General features: G+C 37.5%; 1 pseudogene; it reads right to left on the reverse strand.

Annotated features, from left to right (window-relative positions):
* Positions 1-7709: 7709 nt before the first annotated feature.
* LOC140730129 (E3 SUMO-protein ligase KIAA1586-like) lies at positions 7710-14784 on the reverse strand (annotated as a pseudogene).
* Between the last annotated feature and the right edge of the window lie 1480 nt (positions 14785-16264).

Below are 16264 nucleotides of genomic sequence, written 5' to 3' on the forward strand. Positions count from 1 at the left end.
GGCAAAATCCTTGTAAATCTCCTCTGCACCCTTTCTATGGTTTCCACATCCTTCCTGCAGTGAGGCGACCAGAACTGAGCACAGTACTCCAATTGGGGTCTGACCAGGGTCCAATATAGCTGCAACATTACCTCTTGGCTCTTAAACTCAATCCCACAAGTGATGAAGGCCAATGCACCATATGCTTTCTTAACCACACAGTCAACCTGCGCAGCTGCTTTGAGCGTCCTATTGACTCGGACCCCAAGATCCCTCTGCTCCTCCACACTGCACACTATCATTTATTAATACGATATTCTGCCATCATATTTGACCTACCAAAATGAACCATCTCACACTTATCTGGGTTGAACTCCATCTGCCACTTCTCAGCCCAGTTTTGCATCCTATCAATTTCCCGCTGTAACCTCTGACAGCCCTCCACATTATCCCCAACACTCCCAACCTTCGTGTCATCAGCAAATTTACTAACATCCCTCCACTTCCTCATCCAGGTCATTTATAAACACCACAAAGAGAAGGTGTCCCAGAACAGGTATTTGAGGCACACCACTGGTCACCAACGTCATGCAGAATATGACCCATCTACAACCACTCTTTGCCTTCTATGGGCAAGCCAATTCTGGATCCACAAAGCAAGGTCCCCTTGGATCCCATGCCGCCTTACTTTCTCAGTAAGCCTTGCAGGGGGTACCTTATCAAATGCCTTGCTGAAATCCATATACACTACCTTCATCAATGTGTTTAGTCACATCCTCAAAAAATTCTGTCAGGCTCATAAGGCACGACCTGCCTTTGACAAAGCCATGTTGACTGTTCCTAATCATATTATGTCTTTCCAAATATTCATTATTCCTGCCTCTCAGGATCTTCTCCATCAACTTACCAACCACTGAAGTAAGACTCACTGGTCTATAATTTCCTGGGCTATCTCTACTCCCTTTCTTGAATAAGGGAACAACATCTGCAACCCTCCAATCCTCCGGAACTTCTCCTGTCCCCATAGATGATGCAAAGATCATTGTCAGAGGCTCAACAATCTCCTCCCTCGCCTCCCACAGTAGCCTGGGGTATATCTCGTCTGGTCTCGGTGAGTTACGCAACTTGATGTTTCCCAAAAGCTCCAGTACATCCTCTTTCTTAATGTCTATATGCTCAAACTTTTCAGTCTGCTGTAAGTCTTCCCAACAATCGTCGAGATCCTCTTCCGTAGTGAATACTGAAGCAAAGTATTCATTCAACTCTTTCACCGATCAACTTCCCAGCTATTTACTTCAGCCCCCTCCCTCCCGGTTTCACCTAGTCTTTCTCTCTCTCCTCCCCCACCTTTTAAATCTACTCCTCATCTTTTTATTCTCCAGTGCTGCCGAAGCCCAAGTCATCACTGGTACTTTTATCCACAGATGCTGCCTGGCTGCTGAGTTCCTCCAGTATTTTGTGTGTGTTGCTTGGATTTCCAGCATCTGCAGATTTTCTCTTGTTTCTTCCCTGTGTCCAGTTTCATTTTCAGTTTTACGCCAGACACATCTATTGTGATCCATATGATTTTGTGATCTGCTTCATTTATACTAGGCAGTTCTAGATTTCCAGCATCTGCAGATTTTCTCTTGTTTCTTCCCTGTGTCCAGTTTCATTTTCAGTTTTACGCCAGACACATCTATTGTGATCCATATGATTTTGTGATCTGCTTCATTTATACTAGGCAGTTCTAGATTTCCAGCATCTGCAGATTTTCTCTTGTTTCTTCCCTGTGTCCAGTTTCATTTTCAGTTTTACACCAGATGCGTCTATTGTGATCCATATGATTTTGTGATCTGCTTCAGTTATACTAGGCAGTTCTAGGCATGACAGCTCCCCTTTATCAGGCTCTGTGTAATTTGATTCTGTTTGACATTCGGTGACTTTATCCACTTGAAGCTTGGAGGCATTCTTTTGCTCAGCCACATTGTTCACCCTACAATACAGTTCAATCCTCTCCATATACAACTCCCAGCTTCATTAGCACTATCAAATTCATCAGCTTTCCTGACTAAAAGCCATCGACATGTTATTTTCATTTTAACTTTGCTAGTTGTATGTCTTTCACTGTGTACTATGCAGTGTACTCGAGCATCCCCTTGTCAGCATCCAAGACTGCCTTCCGTACTGTTTAACTCTTTCCTTTTGCTGTTTTGTCTCGTAACTGTCTGTGCAGTTCATGATATTTTCTGACATACAGGTTTGCCAACTTGTTGTGTGTGCACAACTATATATTAATTAAATATGAGAGTGAGAGAAAGAGGGGGAGAGAGAGAGAGACAGACAGACAGAGAGAGAGATACACTTACATAGACAACAGATTATATGTAGATTATATGAAGAAGGTGGGAGTGGAGGATGCTATCACGTATTTGCTGCACAAATCACTCTCTCACCTAGAGGGGGTCAGTTGTGCTGTGAGGATTACATTCCTTGACTTCTCTAGTGCCTTTAACACCATCCAGCCCAAGATCTTAAGGCACAAACTAACGGAGATGGGAGTAGACTCTCACATGGTGGATTGGATAGTGGACTACTTGACAGATAGACCTCAGTATGTGCGGTTGGGAGACTGTAGGTCTGACACGGTGGTCAGCAGCACAGGGGCGCCGCAGGGAACCGTACTCTCTCCGGTCCTGTTCACCCTGTACACATCAGACTTCCAATATAACTCAGAGTCCTGCCATGTGCAGAAGTTCGCTGATGACACGGCCATAGTGGGGTGTGTCAGGAATGGACAGGAGGAGGAGTATAGGAAACTGATACAGGACTTTGTGATATGGTGCAACTCAAACTACCTGCGTCTCAATATCACCAAGACCAAGGAGATGGTGGTGGACTTTAGGAGATCTAGGCCTCATATGGAGCCAGTGATCATTAATGGAGAACGTGTGGAGCAGGTTAAGACCTACAAGTATCTGGGAGTACAGTTAGACGAGAAGCTAGACTGGACTGCCAACACAGATGCCTTGTGCAGGAAGGCACAGAGTCGAATGTACTTCCTAAGAAGGTTGGCATCATTCAATGTCTGTAGTGAGATGCTGAAGATGTTCTATAGGTCAGTTGTGGAGAGCGCCCTCTTCTTTGTGGTGGCGTGTTGGGGAGGAAGCATTAAGAAGAGGGACGCCTCACGTCTTAATAAGCTGGTAAGGAAGGCGGGCTCTGTCGTGGGCAAAGTACTGGAGAGTTTAACATCGGTAGCTGAGCGAAGGGCGCTGAGTAGGCTACGGTCAATTATGGATAATTCTGAACATCCTCTACATAGCACCATCCAGAGACAGAGAAGCAGTTTCAGCGACAGGTTACTATCGATGCAATGCTCCTCAGACAGGATGAAGAGGTCAATACTCCCCAATGCCATTAGGCTTTACAATTCTACCGCCAGGACTTAAGAACTTTTTAAAGCTATTATTAATGCTTTTTGAGATGGTGATTTAGATGCATATCATATTTTTTTTACTGAGTTAAGTATTGTATGTAATTAGTTTTTATTAGTAATTAGTATGTAATTTTGCTACAACAAGTGTATGGGACATTGGAAAAAAGTTGAATTTCCCCATGGGGATGAATAAAGTATCTATCTATCTATCTATCTATCTATCTATCTAGTGCTAAGGGGAGTCATTGTTCTAAAAGAAATAGATCTGTACATTACATAGATCATTGTTTTTTTAAAGAGGGTGTTGAATTATTTTTAAAGTGACATTGGAATTGAGGTCCTGCACAGAAAGAAGATCTAACGCCTAAGGCCAGACAAAACATTATTAATGTAATAATGGGGCAGATGAAGCAGCTGAGTGACCTGCTCTTATTTTCTTGGATAATGTTCTACAAGACTAAAGACAAAGGAAAATGCTCTTAAATAGCTGGCTACAAAATAAATGTTCTTCACACAGGCAAGAGCTGAAATACTCTGTCCACAAAACTGGTGTCAGATTCTTGAGTCTGTAGTTTCAATTTGGACCCAAAAATCAGAAGCAAGTTTCAAAACATTAAGCTCAGCAAAAACAACTCAGGGTGCACTTCCATAGAAACAGAGTTGAAAACACGGAAACAAGAGACTGTTTTGATCGAAGGGTACACAGTCTACCTTGCCAGCTGGATTTAACCTCTAAGTTCAGATGTATTTTACTATTAAAATCATTTGAAAGTTCTTCAACATTTGGAATGAGGCCTAGTAAGTTTAATCCTCAGGTGCTAATCAGACCATTTTTGATGCCACAGTTTGTTTGGACTTCACACACCTACTTCCACTAAGGTATTGGGGACTCTGTCAGACACATAAAGACATATTTTAGATGACATAGAGAGGGAGAGAGAGGGCATATTGTTTTTCTGTGTCATCACTTGACATCCTAGTGGGGAGAATGTGCTGTGCCAAGGTGCTGCCATCCCCTCCCCTCCATCTGCCCCACAACAGTTCATGCTGCTACCCCTCTGCTCTGCCATTTCCTGGATTTTGAGAAAGCCAAGGAAATACTTCAGACCAAGTATTCCCTTTCCTCAGGTTAGGTGACCTCCTCAGAGAACTTACACAATAAATGTTGACTTTGGTGCTGGCAAAGCCTTAGCAAGGTATTAAGAAAGTCTGCATAATCCCTCTTCACAACTGCTGTCCAATCAGTAGAAGATGGTCAGCATTCCTTTCAGCATCAATTAAATTATCTCGACAAGGTGGTGACAGCACACAACACTCCCTTGGTCGACATCTTCCAGATAGCCCACAAAAATATCTATTTTACTTCTTTTACGTTTGTTCTTCATCTTAAATGTATTTGTGGAGCTGTTAGAGCCTGTGATTTGCAGTTTGGAGATCATTTCAACGGACCAGCGTTTTGCTGTCTCGGAAGATTCTGGGAAGCGAGCGTGTACTCGGACAGCCTTGATGTGAAGAGAGGGACGCGAGCTGATGTTTGACTCCATTTTGCCAAATAGAGCACCGAGAACGCCTGAGACACTGAGGCGAGCGAGAATTCAGTGCTGACTGCCTGCCTTTCAATCGCTGTTGGAGAAGGAGTCAGTGAGGGGCCTATCACTGTGTGGCTTACTGTGGCAGGCGGGTAGGTCTCCCTGCATTTGTGTGGTGTTCCTCTCTTTCCATGATGGAGGATGTTACCATGGTTCAGAGTTTATGGATTCGACTATTGCATTTATGAACTGTGGACAATTTTCAGACTTATGGTTTTTACATTCTGTGTTTTTTGCCCATTCCTTTCTGTTTTGTTGTGTGGAGTGTGAGGGAGCTTGCGGTGATGTTCTTGGTCCATTCTGTGTGGGGGGAGGAGGTTTGGTGTTTTTGGTCAATTCTATGTGGGGGGGACTTTGAGAGTTGATGTTTGGGATGTCATACTTTTCTGATGTGGGGGTGGGGGGTTGCTGTTCCTCTCTGAATGACTTTCATGTTCTTTCTTTGTTTCATGGCTATCTGGAGAAGATGAATTTCCGAGTTGTATACTTTGATAATAAATGAACCTTTGAACCTTTGAAACATACATGATTGTTAATGTGCGTCCAGTCATGCAGTCTCTTCAATGACCAATAATGTACATGCTAAGTGAAACCTGCCCTTTGTCAACACTACGGATGAAGAAAGCTTTTGGCACATTGGTCCAAAGTACTGAGTATACGAGATGGGATATTATGTTGAAGTTGATTAGGCCTAATTTGGAGTGTGACTAATTTGTAAGTGACTAAAACTGTGTGCAGTTTTAGACACCTACCTTCAGGAACGATGTTAATAAGGTTGAAAGCATACAGAAAAAAATTCAAGGCTGCTGCTAGGGCTGGAGGGCCTGAGTTACAAATGAAGACTAAATAGGTCAGGACTTTATTCCTTGGAATGTAGAAAATTGAGGGGAAATTTGACAGAAGTATACAAAAATATGAGGGTAAATACAAACAGCATTTTCCACTGAGATTGGCTGGAACTACACTGGTCAAGGATGAAAGTTTAAGGGAAACATGAGGGGAAACTTCTTCACTCAGAGGGTTATGAGAGTGTGGAATGATCTACCAGTGGTGCAAGTAAGTCTGATTTCAGTGTTTAAGAGAAGTTTGGATTTGTACGTGGATGGTAGGGGTATGGTCCGAATGCGCGTTAATGGGAGTAGGCAGTTTAAATCATTTGGCATGGACTAGATGGGCTGAAGGGTCTGTTTCTGAGGTTGTATTTTTTAAAGACTCCTTGACCATTCCAATTATTTGTTTAATTTTACCAATATAAACCCGTGCTCTGTACGTGGGTGGAATTAACAATTCATATATAACCATATAACAACTACAGCATGGAAACAGGCCATCTTGGCTCTGGAATTCAGTTTAAAAAAACCCATCTCGTGCACCTTGAAGGGTTGTTGCCAAAAATTTCTGCAATTGCACATACCTTGAAATTCAGATATATAGAGTCCTTTGAATATTGCGTGCTTGAGGAGAACATTTTTCTTGGGTGAAACATACAGCACTATATCCTCGAGCAAATTTGTCATTCTGGGAAAACTACCAATGGGTATTCTTTCTTGAGTTTCAGTCATATTCAAATTGCATCAGACACTTCCTTTTGCATCAGACATGTGCCAGCTGATATTTTCCTCTGGAACTCTGCCAGGGAAATGAATTCATGTTTCCTTGGAGGGACCTCCAGTGGTCAATTTTTGTGAAACTACTGCAGGCTGTAATTCCATTCACACCGTTCTTGTCAGTTACCCCTTTAAGCCCTGTCTAGCGGGTTTCCACTCTCCCATCCCACACCCCCCATTGATTCTGATCCTGAATCTCCAATCTCGCTAAGTGAAGGCTCAGTTTCCCACCCCCTCCCCCAATGCTTTTACTGTATGGTGCTCATCTCTGGTTTTACCCCTCTAGCCTGACTGGATCTGACAATCTGCTCCACACTCTCCCCTTCCAACATGAGTGTAATGGAACTCAGATCTTGGGCTCAGCAGGGGTGCAGTGCCAATTCTTTAGGTGCCAGAGCTGTACAAGGGGTGATTGATAAGTTCGTGGCCTAAGGTTGTACTGCTGCTGTTACATGCATGGGCAGTTCAACTCTTTGAGTGATTGTGCAGAAAGTTTGAAGTTAATAACCTTTGTGGTATTTCTGTTTCAGAGAATTGAAAATTTCTAGGTTTTCTAAAATTGATTCCTTCCACCTTAGGTCATGAACTTCTCAATCACCCCTCGTATGTCTTACCGAATTTGTGTCACACACACAGACACATACATATATATATATGAATAGGACTTCTTATAATGTCAAGTACTAAACCAAGATGAAAGAAATACATGACTTCCAGAGCTCCACAAAATTATAGTGATAGTTATGACATTAACAGGATTATACCCTATCACTACATTTCAGTGTATAACTGGTACAATTAAACATATAATACTTAATTTAATAATATGACAAAGTATTGCACGATTGCACTCACTAATTATCATAAAATATAATTATCAAGCAAGTAAAGAAAAAGATGGTAATCATGTATTTTACCAATTTAAAAGTAATTACCTACTTAACAAATGCCACCAAGGAGAAGTTTCACAATAACTTCCACAAAGACTCAGGCGTAATATGTGTTCGGGGTTCTGAAGCAACTCTTGTCCTGGTGTTATCTGCTGATCTGTGGTACCACAGCCATGATTTGACATATAGCTCGGGATTCCATTGAACTGGAGGAGGTCCATGTAGTTTAAGAAACGTAAGTACTGATACATGATTTGAGAATTCTTGAGCGTGTTGTTGTTATTGTCAAGTTCATGTGACTGAATCCTCTCTCACACTCAGCAGTACTAATAGAAATAACTTGTGAACAGTTCAGTAATGGGTGTAAATCTTGAGGGATGAGGCGTCCACGATCCTCCACATAATCTCTGAAGGCATTTATTACAGAGGAGGAAGAAAGCTTAAACCTCTCACAGAGAGATGATATTGCAGCTTCTCCATAATTAGGCGGTATTTCAGCAGGCCAGTTATCTTTATCAAGGACACACATTTCTTTTAGCAGGGATTTACACATACTTCGAAGTTTAGAAGTTTGAGAACCTTTCAAGGATGTTGCCGTGAACATACAGTGCTGCAAATTGTTTATAAGACTAGTAAGAAACTGTAGATAATTAATCGATATAATTTTGTTGGTATTTTCTCCAAACTTCCCCTTTTCAACAGCCTCTTGACCTTCTAGAATTTTTGTACCAGGTTGCTCTTTCAGTTCATGCAGTGACCTTATGCTCCGTTGGATCAGTTTGTCTGCATAAACAATCGTAGTAGTGCATTTCTGTAAACACTCTGACAGTAAACTAAGTTCATGCAACGTGTTATACATTAGAGCTAAGTCCAATAGAAACTGTTCTGAAGAGTCTTTTCAACAGACCTTCATAGGTTTTTCTGTCACTCCCAGGATCTTGTTTCATCCTTCATTGCTTTTTCAAAATGAAATCACAGTGCTTCATAATCTTGCCACACTGCTGAAACCGTTTGAAATTAGCTAGCTACCCACCTGGTGCTCAGAACACGGCCTATTTTGTAAATTTGTTGTTCTAGTTGAGAGGCACGTTCAGACAGTTCCTTTTGATTTAGAGGTGATCTACTGTAAACAGAGTACAATTTGTCCATAAATGATTGAAAATGGTTTATTCCATGAACTTCTCTCACCAAATCACCTACTGCAAGTTCTAATCTGTGATTAAGACAGTGCCAAATTATCACATCAGGGTAATGTTCCTTGAGAATTGTAGCAATTGTAGCAATAACCATGGGTTTGATGACTCTTTTTATTAATATATTTTTTATTAAATTTTAAGAGAATTACATACAACGAATAGAATAATAAAGTAACGAAAATTAATATCAGCTCTCCCCCTCCCCTTGACCCTTCCCCCCCACACCATGGATTTCAAAATAACTTTAGTATGTATCTTTATTTTTTCCCCAAATAACTAATAATTTTATCTTCAAGGGAAGTATATATTTAATCCTATCTTTTGTAGATAGGGGTGCCAAATTTTCCAAAATATATCATATTCATTGCTTAAATTATAAGTAATTTTTTCAAGTGGAATGCAGCTATATACTTCATTATTCCAATGGTCCATAGTTAAGTATGAATCTGATTTCCAAGTAACTGCAATAGCTTTTTTGGCTACTGCCAATGCAATTTTTATAAATTTTTTCTGATATTTGTTCAATTTAGGTTTCGGTATTATCCCTTCAATATCACCTAATAAAAATAATGTTGGGCTATGTGGAAGTTGTATTCCAATAATTTGTTCCAGTAAAAGTCTTAGATTTATCCAAAAAGGTTGAATTTTAAAACAAGACCAAGTAGAGTGTAAAAAAGTACCAATTTCTTGATTACATCGGAAACATTGGTCAGATAAATTTGGGTTTAATCTATTTATTTTTTGTGGTGTAATATATAATTGATGTAAAAAATTGTATTGTACTAATCTAAGTCGAACGTTTATTGTATTTGTCATACTATCAAGACATAGTCTTGACCAATTTTTTCATCAATTTTAATATTCAAATCAGTTTCCCATTTTTGTCTTGACTTATGAATTCCCGGTTTAATTGTCTGTTTTTGAATCAAATTATACATACAAGACGTAAATTTTTAAATTTTTCCTTTTTGAATTAAAGTTTCTATTTCATTAGGTTTTGGCATTAACATTGTTTGACCCAGTTTATCTCTTAAATAGGCCTTTAATTGAAAATAACAGAAAAGAGTGTTATTTGATATTTTATATTTATTCTTTAATTGATCAAACGACATCAATATACCTCCTTCAAAACAGTCACCTATATATCTGATCCCTTTTTGAAACCAGTTATATAAAAGTTGATTATCCATTGTAAAAGGAATAAGTCTATTTTGAATTAGGGTTCTCTTTGCTAATAAAGATTTCTTTATCTCATCATCCACATTTACCTTATTCCATAAATCGATTAAATGTTTTAATATAAGAGATTCTTTCTTTTCCCGTATCCATTTGGATTCCCATTTATATATAAAATCTTCTGGTATATTTTCTCCTATCTTATCTAACTCTATTCTAATCCATGCTGGTTTTTCTTCATCAAAAAAGGATGCAATAAATCTAAGTTGATTTGCTTTATAATAATTCTTAAAATTTGGGAGTTGTAACCCTCCTAGGTCAAATTTACATGTCAATTTTTCCAACGATATTCTTGACATCTTACCTTTCCAAAGAAACTTCCTCACATATTTATTCAATTCTTGAAAAAACTTCTGGGGCAGTTGTATTGGTAATGTTTGGAATAAATATTGTATTCTGGGAAATATATTCATTTTTACAGCATTAACTCTACCTACTAATGTTATTGGTAACATCATCCATTTATCAGGATCTTCTTGTATTTTTTTCAATAATGGCAAATAATTTAATTTATATAAATTCTTTATATCATTATCGACTCTTATACCTAAATATTTTATACCATTTGTTGGCCATCTAAATTGAGTTACTAATCGACATTGACTATAATCTCCTTTAGTAAGGGGTAAAATTTCACTTTTATCCCAGTTTACTTTATACCCTGATATTTTCCCATATTCTTCCAATCTGTAAGATAATTTATGCAACGAATGTAAAGGGGTTTGTTAAGTAAATCAGAACATCATCAGCAAATAAATTAATCTTATATACCTCCTGGTTAACTCTGAAGCCCACAATGTCTGGATCCATTCTAATTAATTCAGCTAATGGTTCTATCGCCAATACAAATAGGGCAGGTGATAATGGACAGCCTTGTCTGGTTGACCTTGTTAACTGGAATGATGTTGAAATTTGACCATTTGTCACTACTTTAGCTTTGGGACTAGTATTTAAGGTTTTAATCCATTTTATAAAAGATTTTCCTAACCCATATTTTTCCAATACCTTAAATAAAAAGTCCCATTCCAATCTATCAAATGCTTTTTCTGCATCCAAAGAAACTGCCACACTCATTTCCTCGTTCTTTTGTGCCAGATGAATTATGCTAAGAAACCAAGTTACATTATCCGCTGATTGTTTATTTTTAATAAAGCCTGTTTGATCCATATGTATAAATTTTTGGTAAATATTTAGATAATCTATTAGATAAAATTTTTGCTATTATTTTATAATCCATATTCAACAAAGAAATAGGCCTATATGATGTTGGTTTTAAAGGATCTCTATCTTTATTTGGCAATACTATTAGGATCGCTGTCGAAAAAGATTGTGGAAGTTTATGTGTTCTTTCCGCTTGATATATTAACTCCATAAAGGGAGGGATTAATAAATCTTTAAATTTTTTATAAAATTCAGGCAGGAAACCATCTTCTCCTGGAGATTTATTACTCTGAAGTAATCCTAAAGCTTCTTCAACCTCTTTTAATGTAAAGGGCATATCTAATCCTTTCTGTTCTTCCAAATTCAATTTTGGAAGAGTTATTTGTGATAAAAACCTTTCTATCTCGGCATTATCATTTTGTGATTCTGATTGATACAGTTCAGAATAAAAATTCTTAAAAGTTTCATTAATTTCTAAAGGTTTATAAGTAATTTTATTTACACTTGTTCTAATTGCATTTATTGTTTTGGAAACCTGCTCTGTTTTCAACTGCCAAGCAAGAATCTTGTGTGATCTTTCACCAAATCTGTAATATCTCTGTTTAGTTCTCATAATTACTTATTCTGTTTGATATGTCTGGAGTGTATAATATTGTAGCTTCTTATTAACAAGTTGTTTTCTATCATATATCTTTGGGATTCTTTTCCTAATTTTGTAATCTCTTTTTCTAATTGATCTATTTCTACCATATATTCCTTCTTAATTTTAGAAGTATAACTTATTATCTGACCCCTCAAATATGATTTCATCGCTTCCCATAATATAAATTTATCATCAACTGAATATGAGTTTGTATCCAAAAAAATTTGAACTGTTTTTTCATAAAATCACAAAAATCTTGACATTTTAATAAAATTGAATTAAATCTCCATCTGTAAATCAATTCCTTCTTTTCCATCATTATCATTGTCATTATCAAGGGGGAATGATCTGACAGTATTCTCGCTTTATATTCTACACTTTTCACTCTATCCTGAATATTCATTGATAATAGGAAAAAATCAATCCTTGAATAAGTTTTATGTCTATTTGAATAAAATGAATAATCTCTTTCTCTTGGATTAATTCTTCTCCATATATCAATCAAATTTAAGTCTTCCATCAATGATAAAGTTAGCTTTATTACTTTTGATTTTGTAATAGCCTTAGTTGACCTATCTAGAACTGGGTCTAGACAAAAGTTAAAGTCTTCACCTATTAATATTTTATCATGTGCGTCGGCCAAATTCAAAAAAACTTCTTGTATGAATTTTGCATCATTTTCATTTGGTGTATAAATGTTCACAAGAGTCCATAATTCCAAAAAGATGTGACAATGTATAATCACATATCTCCCCACAGAATCAATTAGTACATTTTGTATTTTAATTGGTAAGGTTTTATTATCCAAAATTGCAACTCCCCTCGACTTTGAATTAAATGAAGCTGCAATAACACTTCCAACCCAATCTCTCTTTAATTTCTGATGTTCTGTCTCTGTTAAATGTGTTTCCTGCAAAAAAGCTATATCTCCTTTCATTTTCATAATATATGTTAAAACTCTTTTTCTTTTCACAGGTCCATTAAGTCCATTAACATTAAAACTTTAAAAATTGAGTAAATTAGTCATTCATAATACCTTGGAGAATCTCTTTAAAATTCTCCATGTTGTTATGTGTTTCCCCCCCAATCATCCAGGCAACAAAAGAAAAATAGAAGAAAGATAGATAGTAAAGAAAAAGATAACAAAATACCCCCCCCCCCCACTAATGTTGTGAATGAATAGAAACACAACATTACCCCCCTCTGTTTTATGGGTCATGGCAATCACCATGATTGCACACGTGAATCCTGCAGCAATCGATCAGAAGCTCCTTCAGCTCCTCTGTAACAAAAAATATATATATATATGTGAAGAAGAAAAAAATAATCTCTCTACTCCCAATTAATATTCCTCAATTTTTTAAATCTTGTTCCCCTTCTATCATATACTTAAAGTATATTTGTATATTCTTCTACTCATAAATGTCCATCAAATCCGATTTCTATCTCAGTCTTCATCTTTAATTCATTTCATTTCCATAATTCTTTACTGCATCTTGCGAATATTAGGAAGTTCTTGTACAAATTCCTCCGCTTTCTGATGATCAGTAAAAAATCTTCTTTCTTCGTCATCCAAAAAAATTATCAGTGTTGCTGGGTAGCTCAATATAAATTTATAACCCTTTTCCCATAAGATTTCTTTCGCTGAATTAAATTCCTTCCACCTCTTCAAAAGGCCGTAACTTATATCAGGATAAAAAAGAACTCTTTTCCCTTCTATCATCAATGGCCCATTTCTCTTTCTGGCACCTTGAGCAGCTGCCTTCAAGATCTTTTCTTTATCTTGATATCTTAAACATTTTATCAAGATTGATCGTGGATTTTGATCTTGTTGGGGCTTTGGTCTTAAAGCTCTATGAGCCCTTTCGATTTCAATTAACTGACTTCCCTCTTCCACTTCCAAGATTTCCGGAATCCATTTTTGAAAGAATTTTATTGAATCTTCTCCCTCTATACCTTCTTTAAGACCAACGATCTTAATATTGTTTCGTCTGCTGAAATTTTCGAGCACATCTACTTTTTCCAACAACCGTTTCCTTTCTGATGTCCAGGCAAGGTTATTATCTTCCATCTTATCTATTCTTTCAGTGCTGTCTCCCATTTTTTTCTTCCAACTTTTTAACTTTCTTGTCCATTTTCTTTTGTTTTTCCACCACCTTATCAAATGTAATCTTCATATTTCTAATATATTTTTTAATTACTTTTAATTCATGCATTATTTGTATCAGGACTTCTCTTATGTCTCCAGAAAGTTTTCCACCTTTAATTTCCTTCCGTTCTTCTTCTTCTTCGTCATGTGATGATGTAGGATTGAGACGTGGAAATCCAGCTCTTCCGTAAGAACCAATAAAACAAAGTTTAAGTGAATAAAAGTTAATAAATACCTTCTAGAAACTACTTATAAACAATTCAGGACTATCTTTAGATATGCCTCCTAAACAGAAACAGAAGAGAATTATTACTTTGAAGACAGCGCGAGTTGGCGGGGAAAGAGGCCCGGCCGTTTTGGCGGAGCCTCGTACTCAAGTTGGATCTCTTCCCGGCGAAGTACATGTCGCCTCCGATGATGCAGGGCAGGAGGCTGCGACAATATTAATGGTCTCTAAGAAGAAACAGCGGGAGCTGCGCATGCGTGAAGAAATGAGTATGCACAAACAGGTGCAAACAAAACTACAAGTTTCAACTGCGACTGGAAGTGCAAATAAAAGTGAATCAGAAGTAGAATCAGACTCTCTGGAAAACACAGGTGAAGAAATAGATGAAGATGACTCTTAAACGGTTCTGAAACAGAACTGGGGCGAGCGTAATGTTTGACACCAAGCCCATGAGTCATCAAACCCATGGTTATTGAGACAGTTCAATAGATGCTTAGCAGTAGTTGCAGCTTTCTGATCAGGCAATTCAATTAGATCTAAAAACATAAAATGGGGATCACCTTTCTTATCACTTCCACATTTTAAATAATCTATTAGGGCGATCTTAACGCTCAGGCTTGTTGATTCATCAATGAGAACAGAAAATTTGCCATTTATCTGCTTGATAGGCTGGCAAATTTTCTTTTCCATATTAATGGCTATGTGATTAATTATCTCTGCAGCACTAGTGCGGGAATGCAGTCCCATTCCAATGTCAATACCATAAATTTTTTTAAGTTCCAATAAGCCAAAGTGATCAGAGTATGGTCTGTCATTCTGAGCCTAATAATATGCAGAATGGAAAATTGAACAAGTTGCCTTTAGATGCCAAGCATTCATGGTGTCACATAATTTTCCAAGAGCATCTTCACTAGCTATAGTTTCAACACTTAGAGCAGCAGTGTGAACTTTTGAGTTTGTGATCAACAATTTGTTTTTCTGAGAGACTTCAAGCGTATACTGTGATTGGCTCCACAATACATCTGCCATTCATTTGACAGCCTCAAACCCTTTGAAGTGAGAAGTGTCAGATTGCTTTGGTTGACAGTTGTACATACTTTACACCCAAGTTTATCATCCTTGAAGTGTAACCAGGGATAAGTTTCCTTCTTTTTCTTCCACATTTCTTCAGTCCAAACATCTGAACATACAAACATACAAGCCTGACTTCAAAGGACCATTACTTTCAGAACTGCATTTGGACCCGGTTAGAAAATTTGAACTAGAAGCAGGCAAAACATAGCTTTTGTCACTTTTACTGTTATCAATCTCTTGTACGTTATTCGTGTTACACTCCTCAGCTTGTTTACGAAAGAAAGAAGTTAACATTATTTGCTTAGAAGCCATAGGATTGTTGGTGAGAAAAAATTACTTTTGTATTAGCGAGTAATCCACAGACCACCACAGATGTAGCCTTACTAATATGATTGAGTTAGAGCGGACAGCAGGGCCCGCAGTGCTTAGCAGTGTTCCTAAGCAGGTAGACAAATAACAGAAATAAAGCAAATAAGCTTTTTACACTTTTAGCCACCTAAACTGGAACCAAGTAATCAAGTATGAAAAAAGAACGGCTGATAAATTATTCCTAAAGCCATGAATATTGCTGAATATTAGTATCAAAAGTGATAAGTTGGCAACTCTGCCTTATACCGTTTCTCTTGCAGAAATGGTTGGACAGGAAGTGTACCTGAGTGTCGATACTCACAATATCCTCACACGTTAGGTATTACATAGTTAGACCAATACAGATCCTGTTTAGTCTTTAAATATATAAAAAGTTAAAAAAGCTTGAATCTTTACATAAATTATTATCATATCCATACGAATAAAAAATACCGTATTTTGGAAGTGACAAATGTTAACGGGGAGGAGAGCAACTATTTGGGAGGTTTGGAAATGCATTTTGTCTCGTTCATTGCCTCACTAAATAACTCTTTTTCCTATCAACACAAAGAGAAGAAGAGCCTCTTTCCAATCAATTATAGCTGGTGGAGTGAGGCCAAGGGGTTGATCCGCTATTAATGATAGTTGAAATGACGTCAAACTAGCTTATAGCCTAGAAATGTGTTTTTTTCCATTTAGCTTGTAAAAAAAAACTAAATTCACTTTATCCAGGTGTAGAAGGGGATTT

This window comes from Hemitrygon akajei, chromosome 7 (assembly GCF_048418815.1).
Source record: "Hemitrygon akajei chromosome 7, sHemAka1.3, whole genome shotgun sequence".
In the NCBI taxonomy this organism is placed as follows: domain Eukaryota; kingdom Metazoa; phylum Chordata; class Chondrichthyes; order Myliobatiformes; family Dasyatidae; genus Hemitrygon; species Hemitrygon akajei.